Raw genomic sequence first — 14,558 nt, 5'->3', positions numbered from 1 at the left:
GACCTGGGTTGGGATTTTAAAGACAGAGATGCATATTGTCTTCCCTAAGTCATGGTGGTTAAGGACAGGAGATCTGTAGCTCCAATAATCATTTACCATTATGTGGAAAACTGACTTCTGGCAACAATGGAAGCATATAGGTACAGAAATTTCCTATCAAGCCAAGCTTAAACAAGAACCTACATCTTTTTTTAAGGTGCATAATATAGATTTTTTAATTTTTGCTTAAAACTATTTGGTTTAAGATTTTTGTTACTTGTAACAAATATTCTTAATTTTGATATGGCTATGATAGGAAGGAAAACCATTCTGGGAAGCTAGAGGGAGCATGTAGTCCAGGGTCTTTTTGTTTGTGAAATTATTCTGGTTTGTTTCCTTAGGGTAGGATCTAGTTGGCATAAGTTAAAATAAGGAAATAAAGAAAGGATGAACATGTGGAAGACTGATGGGATTCTTAATGTAGTTGAATATACAAGGGAGTAAATAGAAAGAATGGAAAAGAAGGAGCTGATAATAAAGATATCACTTTGATCTGAATCATTCATATCCTTATTGGCCCTATTTTTATTATAAATATTTCAAGCTCATTGAACAGAATCCATGCCTACCTATTGAGTTGTGTGCAGTGCCAGGCACATTTTATATGCTCAATAAATGTTAAACCATAATATCACTGAAGGCATGAAATAAGGAAGAACACTCTAGGAGGAAAACTAAGCATTTGTAGTACTATAAATTAACTCCTTCTTTTGAATAACTTCTTATTATTTTCCACTTTTCTTGTTAGGTAAATAGCATCTTCATTCATCAAATATATATTCAATATCAGGAAGCTACTCTTTTAAGAGGCAGGGTGATACAAATAGGTCTCTAAAATCAATCTAGGAAATTAAACATATGAAATGCCTTTCACAGTTCCATGGACTAGTGAATAATACATTCATAAGTGTAGACAGATGTTGAATTACATAGTCATTTAGAGTAGAAACAATAATACTTTTGCCTGGAGTGCTTAAAAATGGGTTTTTGGAATAAGCAAGATTTAAGCTAGCTAGAGCTTGAAGGATAGGGTAGAATTTAGAGAGGGAAAAATATGGGGGAAATAATCAGTTTTACATAAAAGGGTAATGGTGTGATAAAAGAATAGTAGTGGAAAATGCAATGAAAATTTTATGTATCAAGTAGCATAGTTTGACTGAAGTAAATTCTCTATGTAGGAGAAAACTGGAAGGTAACCCTGAGAAGTTGGTATTTTCTAGGGTCTTGAATTCAATTTTGTAGTATTAACATTTTCTTTGACACTAAGGATCCTTTAAAAATTTTGAGAGGAAAAGTTATAAGAGAAATGTAGTTTTAGAAATTAAAAAATGAGATTGGTTCAGCCATAAAAAAGAATGAAATCTTGCCATTTGCAATGACATGGATGGAGTTAGAGAGTATTATGCTAAGCAAAGTCAGTCAGTCAGAGAAAGAAAAATGCCATATGATTTCACTCACATGTAGAATTTAAGAAACAAACCAAACAAGCAAAGGAAAAGAAAAGAGAGAGAGACAAACCAAGAAGCAAACTCTTAACTATAGAGAACAAACTGATGGTGACCAGAGGGGAGGTAGGTGGGGGGGGGGGGGGGATGGGTGAAATAGGTAATGCAGATTAAGGAGTGCACTTGTGATGAGCACTGTGTGTTGTATGGAAGTCTTGAATCATTATATTGTACACCTGAAACTAGTGTTACACTGTATGTTGGCTAAGCTGGAATTAAAATAAAATAAAAAATGTCCACAAAATGAAATTTGATGTTAAGTTCAGGATAAATGGGAGAGGATTAGGTTAGATGTGATGAAACTTCAGCTATGGCCATAGTCTGGACATGGGGAAATAGGATTAAAATAAACTGCAGACTTGGTGAGAATTAAAAGGACCTGAGGATTTGACATTAGCAAACAAATGTGGAGGATAAGGGACTGGGCAGTTGGTGACTGCCTAGGTACAGTGAGTGGGTTGGGACAGGAAATGAAGATGACCTCATAAAATAGTGGTCCTCTTAAGATATTATTTTAGCACAGGTACTCAACAAATTAGCTTTTTAATTTCTACATTTTTAACCCATTAAAAATGAATATTGACTAACAATTACATACCTTATTTAAAGGACAGATCTTTTAAAGAAATGTTTGGACTAAGGCTTAAGGGAAAGAAAAAGAAAGAAAAAGTCAAAAACTCTCAATACCTTTCACATATCTATGATTTTGAAACTTAGGAGATCAGTTTCATATTCAGGTAGGTTTATTTTCATACAGTTATAAAACAGGGAAACATAGTAGTGTAAACATACTAAATCATCTCTGCAGTTTTCAGTACAATAGTGAAATACACTAAACTTTTAAAAGCCACTTTGTATATTAAAAAATAACCTGACAACTGTGTACATTAAAGTGAGAAAAAAGGAATTTATATCATATCATTTCAGAAAAAAATTAATCAATATTGATGAATAACGTCTGAGGAGAATGGGACTGAGTCATAGGTATAATATAAAACATTTGGTTTCAATAAAAATGATTAGAACCTGGGAATAAATATAACACTTGGTTTATTATCATAGAGAAAAATAAAGTTCCTCAGTTAATTGGGACTGAATAATATTAAAGACTTATATGTAACTATTATAGACAGGGCCTGGAGCAATATTTTGCTACCAAGTTAAAATTAAATTATACTGGAGGCAATAGAATGTTTAACAAAATGAACAAAACAATACAATGTTCTTTGGTCTCTGTGGTCACCAACTACTAAACATTAAACATTTCAAGAAACCATTTCACCATAAGCATTTTCTTTTAAATTTTACTTAGAACAACTGTATTCTGAAGGAAAATCTAGTGTAGGTTCTATGCTATAAGAAAACAATTTCATCAGTGATACAAATACATTAAACAAAGAATGATACTACATAAAATAGAAATATTTCCTCCTTTGAAGAATTTAACATTTAAGCTAATGAGATGTACATTTTTTAACTTATACTTGCATTTATTTTTATATTTATTCTTTTTAAAATTTATTTTATTATGTTAATCACCATACATTACATCATTAGTTTTTGATGTGTTCCATGATTCATTGTTTGTGTATAACACCCAGTGCTCCATTCAATACATGCCCCCCTTAATACCCATCACCAGGCTAACCCATCCCCCCACACCCCTCCCCTCTAGAACCCTCCGTTTGTTTCTCAGAGTCCACTGTCTCTCATGGTTTGTCTCCCCATCCAATTCCACCCCCCTTCATTTTTCCCTTCCTACTATCTTCTATTTTTTTTTTTTTAACATATAATGTATTATTTGTTTCAGAGATACAGGTCTGTGATTCATCAGTCTTACACAATTCACAGCGCTCACCATAGTACATACCCTCCTCAGTGTCTATCACCCAGCCACCCCATCCCTCCCACTCCTCACCACTCCAGCAAACCTCAGTTTGTTTCCTGAGATTAAGAATTCCTCATATCAGTGAGATCGTATGATACATGTCTTTCTCTGATTGACTTATTTTGCTTAGCATAATACCCTCTAGTTCCACCCACATTGTTGCAAATGACAAGATTTCATTTTTTTGTTTTTGTTTTTGTTTTTGGATGGCTGCATAATATTCTATTGTATATATATACCACATCTTCTTTATCCATTCATCTGTTGATGGACGTCTTGGCTCTTTCTATAGTTTGGCTATTGTGGACATTGCTGCTATAAACATTGGGGTGCACGTACCCCTTCAGATCACTACTTTTGTATCTTTGGGGTAAATACCCAGTAGTGCAATTGCTGGGTCATACGACAGCTCTATTTTCAACTTTTTGAGGAACAATATATTTATTCTTAATATTATCATGATTCAAATGAATACAATGAAGAGGTTTGTGAGCTGCACACAACATTTTTTTTCCCTATTGGTTTTCAAAACAGTAATATTGGGATTAAAAAAAAAAAAAAAAAAAAAACGGTCAAAAGTAACAGAGGTGTAGGGTCAATCTTTAACTTCCCATCTTCCCTTGGACAACTACTTGAAATATCCCAAGCTTTCTTCCATTACTTTAGAACAGGGTAAATCTAATATTTCTCATTGGGTTAAGATTAGTTTCAGAAAATTTCTATATGTAGTAATTAAGACAGTATTTTTGCATATAAAATGATTCAATAAATATTCTTATTATCACCATACTGAAATTAACAAATTTTAAAAGTAAAAGAAAATACTTTATAATTATAAATATAAAAAAAATCTCCCAAAGAATAAATCCATGAGGACTACACCTTAAATTATTAATACTCCCTTAGGAGGCATATGTACTTATTTTAATAACTGGATTCAAAAGAGAGTGATTTTTATTTAAAATAATTTATCTTATTAAAATTTTATTTTATATGTAAATATTTTGACATATAGTATAGTAAATATACTAAATATAGAACATTTATAGTATATTTCATATGCTTAGTATTATGCTTAGTATTAGAGTTTATTTTAATCCATTTATTCACTTTGAGACATGTATATCAAAAACCTTTCTTTTTTAGAACATAAGAAAACACACTATATTTAATTTAAAAATTAAGAAATTGTATTCATCTTTCAATGTAATGTTTTTACTTATGACTCCCTCACTAGAATCAGAATTTAGTTTTATTTCAAGTAATTTTTAAAAATTTTTTAATTTTAATTTTTTAGATTTACTTATTTATTTTGAGAGAGAGAGAGAGCACATGAGTGGAGTGGGGGGCAGAGAGAGAGGGAAGAGAGAAAGGGAGAATCTTTAGTGGACTCCCTGTTAAGCTTGGAGCCTGAGGAGGGGCTTGATCCCATGATCTTGAGATCATGACCTGAGCCAAAATCAAGAGTTCGGTACTCAACCAACTGAGCCACCAGTGCCCCTCAAGTAATTTTTTTTAACATCTTTATTTATTTATTAGAGAGAGATCACAAGCAGGGGGAAGGGGTAGAGGGAGAAGGAGACTCCCTGCTGAGCAAGGAGCCTGATGTGAGACTTGATCCCAGGGTGCTGGATCATGACTGTCGTGGAAGGCAGACACTTAATGGACTGAGTCACCCAGGCACCCAGTAATTTTTTTTTTTTTGACTATGAAGTATACTTGATAATTTATTCTTACCCTCAATTAGTATATAGACATTGCTCACCCACTAGCATGAGACACTGATGCCCTTGTGATAACTGAATAACAAAAGTGTTGTCTTTATATGTATGTTTGTATCTTCCATGTTCACCTCAAGATGTATTCTCCATCCTTCATCCTGCTCTGTACAGTGAGAAGCTGATGCTTGTGGATTGAAACACTATTTCTCTTTGCCTTTGGTTCAAGTTCAGTTGAGCCATTAAGAGACAGCAGCCAGGATTTGGGGGTGAGAAGAATGTATCTGACACAGTAAATCAATATTAAGATAAATGTTTGTCCTGGCATTAGGTTCTTCTCTTGTTTTATTTTGTTTTGTATTTTTTTTCTCAAGGTTTATTATCACCTGTGCTGCTTCTATTATAACAAAGTTTTCAGTTCCACATCAGTTTCACGGGAGCACGGTCCCTTCCACATGAGATGATGCTGACTTTGATTTATGGTACACTCTTGCATTCTTAGTGATGGAGAAAATTAGCATAGTCAAGATGGATATTTTCTCAGCATGAGATACCACTTTGCATATTTCTGTTCCATTTTTATACAAGAAGGTTCTGCAGAGTTGTGTTTTAATTTTTATAAACAGAGGAAAGCCTGAGGAACCTTATTACAATTCAGCCTTGGAACTGTTATATGTTACTTTAAAACAACTCATCTCCATAATCTCATATTACTTTTAGCAAACTATGCCCTACTGTAAAATGTGACATAAACCTGGAGACCAGGGGCGCCTGGTGACTCAGTTGTTAAGCGTCTGCCTTCGGCTCAGGTCATGATCCCAGGGTCCTGGGATCCAGCCTCGCATCGGGCTCCCTGCTCAGCGGGAAGTCTGCTTCTCCCTCTCCCACTCTCCCTGCTTGTGTTCCCTCCCTTGTTGTCTCTCTCTCTGTGTCAAACAAATAAGTAAATAAAATCTTTAAAAAAAAATAAATGTGGAGAACATAATGTCATAGTTCTGAAGATGATTAAATGTCATAAGTTATGCGAGCCATTTGTAACAGTTTCAGATATAATATATGCTATATAAGATGCTTGCATACTCAAAAATATTCAAACAATGTATATTTTACAAACTATATCTCTAAACTTTGCAACTTTAATTTGGTAATTAAAAACACATATACTGGGCGCCTGGGTGGCTCAGTCGTTAAGTGTCTGCCTTTGGCTCAGGTCATGATCCCAGGGTCCTGGGATGGAGTCCTACATCAGGCTCCTTGCTCAGTGGGGAGCCTGCTTCTCCCTCTCCCACTCCCCCTGCTTGTGTTCCCTCTCTCACTGTGTCTCTCTCTGTCAAATAAATAAATAAAATTTTAAAAAAATAAAAAAAACACATACTATAATTAATGAGTCAAAGAAGAAATCACAATAGGAATAAAAAACCTATTTAGAACTAATGGATAAAGGAACCACTACAATAAAAAAAAGTTGTGATACAGTAACTGTGTTAAATAAAGGGAAATTTGTAATATTAAATTCTCATATTAGGAAATTATAAGATAGAAACTAAAATCTTGAATGTCAAACTTAAATACTTGCAAAATGAATCATAATATATATAGATACTTATTAACAATGGATTCATTCAAAATATATTTATCAGGCTGTTACTCAAAAAATAAGTAATTTGATACTAATATATGATATGCAACGATACAAGCAGAATTTGATCTCACTGGTAAAATTGTATGATTTTCTTTTTTGCACTAATTGTGGAGTTCTTGCTGGGGTGATCAAATTTTTATTTTACTAGTCACACTTTCACCTTCTCCTATATATATATATATATATATATATTTATTTATTTATAAATATATATATATATATTTATTTACTTATTTAATGTCAGTAAAAGCCTTTCTTTTCTTCTTTAGGTCATTATGCAGCTGCATTTTATGCTCTGTTTAAAATGGAATGACTAATAATAATCAGTAATTTATTGACAAAACAAATGACTACTGTATACATGGTAAGCAGAGTTAATAAAATGCTTTATTGATAGAATTTATTTATTCCCATCTGATTAAGGTGTAAGGGTAAAAATCTTTCCTTAAAGCCTACCAATATTGCAAAATTTACATCACCTGGGAGAAATCAAACACATTCAAATCACCTTCTAAACTGTCATCATGGCTTTTATGTCCTGGACATCATTGAAATAAAATTATTATAAGGAAATAAAGAGATTAGTTATAAGAGGAAGTGTATATGGCTAGGAGAGCTTAAACAAAGCTTTGTTTTGACTTTATATTTCTTATGAATTTTTTTTTAAAGATTTTTATTTATTTGAGAGAGAGAATGAGAGACAGCACAAGAGGGAAGAGGGTCAGAGGGAGAAGCAGACCCCCTGCTGAGCAGGGAGCCCGATGCGGGACTCGATCCTGGGACTCCAGGATCATGACCTGAGCCGAAGGCAGTCGCTTAACCAACTGAGCCACCCAGGTGCCCTCTGATGAATTTTTATTCATTCACTCCCAAATTATCAATTGAGCCTGGATAAATGGCATCGACCCTGTCAACCTGAGGCTTGTGAAGAGATTCCAGAGAAGAGACAAGCATCCTGAAGACACTACAACGGCTTTAGTACAGTAACTATGACACATAGCTACATGTATGCACACATCATATGACACGCTGAAGCTGATAGGTTAACACGTTTTAGCTCTGCCTCTAGAAATCATTGACTGCATTTAACAGACTTACTCAAAGTTGAAAAATATTCTAACAAATAAACCAGGAGAGTATTTTATTTTTATATGAGATAGGCTTTTGAATTTTATTTTGGTGGTAATTTCAAAGATTATACTCCTAAACAATTATATTTATGTTTTATAATAAGAAGGTGAGGTCATAAAGAAATACCTTTAATTTTTTTCTACCAGAGTACCTCAAATGTGAAAGGAGTATAATTACATAACTCTTCCTTTTCTACTATGGGTCTGGGATCACAGCCACGAGGTTTGTTGTTACTGTTGCTTTAGAATTGAATGTGCTTTCTCTTAAATATCCATGTAATTTTTATGTCATATACAAGATAGATTTGTTTGGGAAGAAGATAATATAATTTGATTTTGCTTACTTCTTGCCATATTCTTTGAGTAATATTTTATTCCATATTATTTCCATAATCTTTGAGTAAGTTGCTGAGTGCAGAATGACCCAATATATTTGTCCTTCAACTCAGTATTCTAACATTGTGGAAATTAGACATATTATGTGAATTGGACTGAATTTTACCCATGATTTATCCTTTCTGTCCAATATGGTCTACTTGTTGGTTTTCTCTGTGGATATATCAGTGTTTTCTGGCTCTCATTCTTATGTCTGTTCAGACTAAATCTTTATTGCAATTTTGGACTAATATTTAGTTTCATCTTTCCATCTACTTTGTTTCTCTTCCCCTTTGGTATCTAGCTTATACTTAATTCAGTATCTCTCTTTTTTTTTTTTAATTTTTTTTATTTTTATTTTTTTATAAATTTTTTTTTTTTTTAGATTTTTATTTATTTATTTGAGAGAGAATGAGAGACAGAGAGCATGAGAGGGAGGAGGGTCAGAGGGAGAAGCAGACTCCCCGCGGAGCAGGGAGCCCGATGCGGGACTCGATCCCGGGACTCCAGGATCATGACCTGAGCCGAAGGCAGTCGCCCAACCAACTGAGCCACCCAGGTGCCCCCAGTATCTCTCTCTTTTTTTTTAATGCTAACTTTAGAATTTACAGTAACCACTGTGATATTTTACCTTATTAGACCCATCCTATTTGGGATTTTATAAATATTATTCATCTCAAGTAGTGTGTCAAATCTATTGCTATTATTTATCCCCAAATTTAATTCTCTTTTTGTACATCTTTATCAAAATCATTGGAAGAAATATCTAATATCTAGAGTTTGCTAAATAACTATTTGGTTCTACTATATGCCACTAAGAGCTTTTTCTCCAGGATATCATTAGAATAATAATCCATAGTCCTTGCCTCAATTATACATGTAAGTCTGTATACACTAAATTTAATAATGCCTCAGTCCACTTTTTCCACTTTTTGAAAAATAATATTATGAAAAGTTTAGTTATATCATTTTCCTAAAATGATCATCTGAGAGTAAATTTATCAAGAAAGAAAATTTTACATTGAATGCCTTATTCTTGGCAAAACCATCTTAACCTCTGGGAATCAATTTTCTTTCTAAGTGCTCCCTCATCATTTGTCACAAGTAAGTAAAAAATTATCTTCTGTTTAAACATAGCAATCTTTGTATTGTACTATAACTTAACAAAGTCTAACTTTTAAAATATTTTGAACAATTCTATTTAAAATTTGCAAAAGTGTAGTGACAATCTCAAATTTTGACATGTTGTTGAAACTAGCTAGTTTAAATGAAATTGACAATCACGTGCAAGTCATTTATTATAACTTTTCCGATCCGACAGTAGGCATAGAGTTGTGCCGGATGTCAACACCTTTCATTTATTTTCAGAACAATAAACACAATTTTGGTGAAAGTCATAAATATAGCAGGCTAAAAAGAAATCCAAGAGAACAGCATAAGTTTTTGGAGCACTGATTAGTTTCAAGCATAAATTAACTCTCCTGTTTGTTTTGTTCTTTTCTTCCCCTCTCCCAACCCAGAAATTTACATATTAGAAGCTACCCCAACTGGCTTTCTGAACTCCCAGGGTTCTATAGATACTTGTGGTGGCAGCTTTACCATCAACTGACATTTAATATTATAACAGTTAATTTCGGAAGAGGACTTACTTTAGAGTAGAAAAGACAGGAAATTGTTTTTCCAAGAATATTTGCTTTAATTAATTTGAGATTAAATCTTCTCTATATATTCTGTATACACAACTGTTGTTCCTGCTTTCTCCCCTCCACTATTCTTTCATTCTGTTCTTTCCCATCTTTTTCAGCATGTAGGTTAGGTGAACTATTCTTTCTTCTAAGTGAGGTGGTCTGATGGGATACAAAGGTTGAAGAAAAATACTTTTATTCTTCCAACAAGAAGTTATGAAAGTCAGTGAAACTTTGATTAGACATTTACTAATTTTGTGTTTTCTAATCATGACAAACAACAACCTAAAAGAGTTCTTTTTGTAGTGTGACCTGCATCCTCTCTTGAATATAATGTCTTGGATGGAGTAGCAGTAGTCATTATGAACATTGCCTCACTCTCAAATGCACCCATGGCACATCAGCCTTGACACATGTTTGCATATATTTGTGCATGTATGTATCTTCTTGCTCTGACTTTCATTATTAAGTTTTGAATCTGGAAAGAGTTAGGGGTAACATAAACAGAACATTTCAAGCAGACATTCAACAAAAATTAAAGATATTCAAGGAAAAATAGATAATAGGTGTAATAAACATACGAATATCATATCAGTTGTAAGAAACAGAATAGGGATAGTGTAGCTTATGATTTCTTAAGAGAAGCATTTTGGGTTGATGATGAGCTTAAGTTAATTTCATAATTGTAGAAACCTAAAACGTTAGAAAGGAAGATCACTGCTGTTGAAAAAAAGAAATTGCTATATTCTGGTATTGATTAAGGCATCTAATATTTGATTTATACAATGTTTAAAATTTCTTTTGAGGTATATTTGTACTGCACCAGGTTAGAAAACCATATTTCCTAGAATTCTCTTCTTTGCATAGTCTGAGGTTTTCATGGGGAATAGGTCACAAGGGACATTTTATGTGAGAATTTCAGGGCACATGAGAAGAAGCAGCTGCCTTTTCTTTGTACTAGAAGATGTGTACTGGGCATGAGGGGCTGTTGCAGCTCACACATGATGTCTATTCATCTGCTGGCTTGCGTGGTTGTTGTGGGAAGCAATAGGGCCCATAGCAACTCCATCTCCTGAATCCCATGCTTCAATTTCTTGAATCCTGATCCAGCTTCATGATGAAGGTCTCCATGTTGTGCTGGAGGATACTTCCATTGGAAGTAGGAGGCTTGGCAGCAGTAAGAGATTCAGATTTAATCCCTCCTTCTGGGTTCCACCCTTACAGGTTGCTTTCCACACTTATGTCCATGTTCTTTATAAATTATGTGTCCTGCATTGAAAGAATAACCTCAAAAAAACTGTGTATTTAGCCCTACAATTGAGCTGGAAAGAATCCATGTCATAGGTCTTACATATTTATACATGTACATGCACACGAGGATTTCAGTTGACTGTGTGTCTCCAGGATTACAATCCTTAAGATTTCAAATAGACACTTGTGGTTGCCATAGCCTCATTGTCTTCTTGGTCCACGCTTGCCACTTCAAAATTCAATGTTAGAAATTTTAGTTTTCTAGCTCTACTTTTTTTTTTTCTGATTATCTAATTTCTTAAAACTTGACAATTTAACTCACAGTATTTTATTCTCTTGACCTCTGTTACTCCCAGTTATAAAGCTTCCCCCATTTCTTACAGCACTGACTCAGTGATGGTGTATTATTGCTTCATCTGACAGAGGTCTTACTAGGTTTTTCAAGTTAATGAATTGTCCTATTGATGTGGGAAACAAAAACAGAAGAAAAATTATTAAATTTCCTTACTACCTAGAGCCCACTGACAAGTCCCTGAAACAGGCAGAGTGACATTCCTCTAGGGACTCAACTGATGCAATGTTAATACTTTGCTAAGGGTAAAAGGCAATCCTACCCTGAGCACCCTGCCCCACCCCCCCATCCCCCACCAGGATCCTGTAAGTCTACTTTAAGTATAAAAATTCCTTTGGAAACTTCCTTTATCTCTAAAACCCCCAAGATATGTTTTGGCAATCATCCCCCAAGCATATGGCCCACCAATATACATCTGAAGGGTCTCATGGCTAAGGTTTTATTAGATGGTAATAAATGACCTTTTCCCAAAAATAGCTAGCCCCCTCAAGGTCCTGGAAACCTTGCTTCCAAAATTCCTTAGAGACTTACGCTGTCCCTAATCCCTTCCCAAATCGAAAGTATAGAATGGGCCACTCTGCATGACCCTGGTGCAGCTCTTTCTGCCCATGGGTTCTGTCCCTGTGCTTTGATAAAATCATTTTTTTGCACCAAAGATGTCTCAAGAATTCTTTCTTGGCCATTGGCTTCAAACCCTAATAACGTCTTTCCTCCATCACTATTGATGTGGTTTTGGAATATAAGTGAAGTACCGTGGGATGAGATCCAGAGCCAACGGCCAAGTCTTGAGACGTCTCTGGTGCAAAAAGGTGGTTTATTAAAGCACAGGGACAGGACCCATGGGCAGAAAGAGCTGCTGCCCCAAAGTTGTGAGGGGTGGCTGATTATATATACTATGGGGTTGGGGGAGGTGGTAAGGAAAAAGGGAGGTTTCAAAAGAACTTTCATATGCTAAAGAGGAACTACAAGATATCAGAGGCCTTGCCATTTTCATGTTAAGGTTGTTTTCCCCTCTAGCAAGGCATTAACATTAAGATAGTTGGGAGATTCCTGGAAGAATGTCCCACATGTCCCACCCAGGGGTGGGGAGTGGGGGGAGGTTGCAGGGTGTCAGTTTGTGCTTTGTCTTCAGCTCGCCTTCTGTCCCCTCATCACTATCAAGTATCCATTTACATTGGGTAGCTAAGAATCTATATAGTGTGTGCTATTTTTACAAAACCTTAAGTTAGAATTGTTTCTATATAACAATGATCTTTGTTGTTTATTTCCCTCTATACTGCCACAGTAATTCCAGTGTTTTCAGCCTTGTTGGTCTAGTTTCACCTTTAAAATGTTTGTTTGTGTGCGTGTGTGTGTGGGTTTGTTTTTTTGATGACACCTTTATCCTTGCTCATATACTATTTCTGAAATTTCATCACCTTGAATTTTTCATCTATTTTTCTATGACCTCTTGTTAATTAATCTATTCATGTATGTGTTAAAACTTCAAATAAGGGTAAAAACTACATTAAAAAATTGCAAGTGTGGTTTACCACTGGCTATTGTTTAAACCAATAATGTAATTGGCTGTAGATAATGCAGGAAGGCACAGCACTGTGTTGACAGCAAAACAGCCTGATGGGTTATTCTGTTTAATTCAAATGCTTAGACATAAGCTTTATTACTCCATCCTATGCATGTTTCCCTCTGCAAACAGCAAGTAATTAACATTACTTTGGGTCAATTTGTTTCAGATATCAAGGTTATAATATATGCATTCAATTCTCATTCAGATGTCCGGCAGAACTTCAGAAAACCTTTTGCAGGCAATGGAAGGAACTCTGTCAGGTTGTTTCATCTTCCCAATCACTTGTGAAGAGCTTGTTACGTACAAGTGGAGAGAAATTTTCTTACAAACAAATGGGACAATCAAAAGAGGCACTTGATGTGGCTATTTTTAAAAAAGAGTCATTTCAAAGATTGTATCCATGCCTCTGAGTGGAGGAAATTTCAGTGAGAAAATTTGGTAATGGTACTATGACTGCTATAAATATTGGTTTCAGCTAGCTTGTATTGAGTTATTAACATGAGATAGGCAGTATGCTTTATATTACATGTGTTAGCTCTTTTAATATAGGTAAAACCTAAATGAACTCTAAGAGTATAACAAATTAAATGCAGTAAATTTCTATTTGAATGAAATCAGTAAAATGGTATCCACAGACCAGGCATAAAAGACCCCAAGTTTTCTAAATATGTTTACCAAATTTTGTAATTTATTTTCAAACTTTTCTCAGATCTTGTGGGAGGGGGGGTTGGCCATTTTTTTGGTCATTTTTATTTATTTTTTAGACAACTGATAATTTATATAAAAGGTTGATTTAAACATCTACAAAGGTGACTTCAACCTCCACTTCTGGCTCAATACTGTTGGAAGTAATCTGCTTAACAATCTCAGGACTGTGCAAATCATTGAGTTGCTTGTGGATCCTCATCTGAAAATGATCCCAAGTCTTTGAAACTTCAAAACAAGGAATTTGTCTTATAGTGATTCTCAGAGTCTTGGTCCTTCTACTTTGAGATTCTTTTCCTTTATGCCTCTGAGTAAATCAGCACATACCTTCTCCAAAGATTTTATGCTGTGGCCAGTTAGAGTAATTCTAATTTGGTGAATCACCACCTCTGGTTCCAAGGGTGTCTTCCCAGTGTCTTTAAAAGCCATTGCTCTGGGTGGCTGCTTGCTCTACTTGTTCCTTGGGGAGAGCAAACAGCAGGGAGTGAGGAGCAGTAGTGGGGTGTGCAGAGCTCTGTTGTGGCTGCCCCTTAGTCCTCCTCAAAGAGCTTTTGGTCATTTTTACATGAACATTTTTCTTTTTAGAAAATGAATACCTTCTTAGTACAGACCCTTAGTTTTTATAGGAGGGAGAAAAAAGATTTTTTTAATTAAATAATGTGGGGGTGCTTAGGTTGCTCAGTCAGTTAGCATGGGACTCT

The 14,558-nt window shown here is 34.8% G+C and overlaps 1 pseudogene; it reads right to left on the bottom strand.

Moving 5' to 3' along the window:
* Positions 1-13,945: 13,945 nt before the first annotated feature.
* On the bottom strand, positions 13,946-14,286 carry LOC129045858 (small ribosomal subunit protein uS10-like; annotated as a pseudogene).
* Positions 14,287-14,558: the final 272 nt, after the last annotated feature.

The sequence above is a fragment of the Mirounga angustirostris genome, unplaced genomic scaffold (assembly GCF_029215605.1).
Source record: "Mirounga angustirostris isolate CCGP_5_RB_7025 unplaced genomic scaffold, mMirAng1.0.hap1 SCAF_6, whole genome shotgun sequence".
Lineage (NCBI taxonomy): Eukaryota > Metazoa > Chordata > Mammalia > Carnivora > Phocidae > Mirounga > Mirounga angustirostris.
Note: the sequence above shows the minus strand (reverse complement) of the source record. Positions and strands in the feature narration are given on the sequence as shown.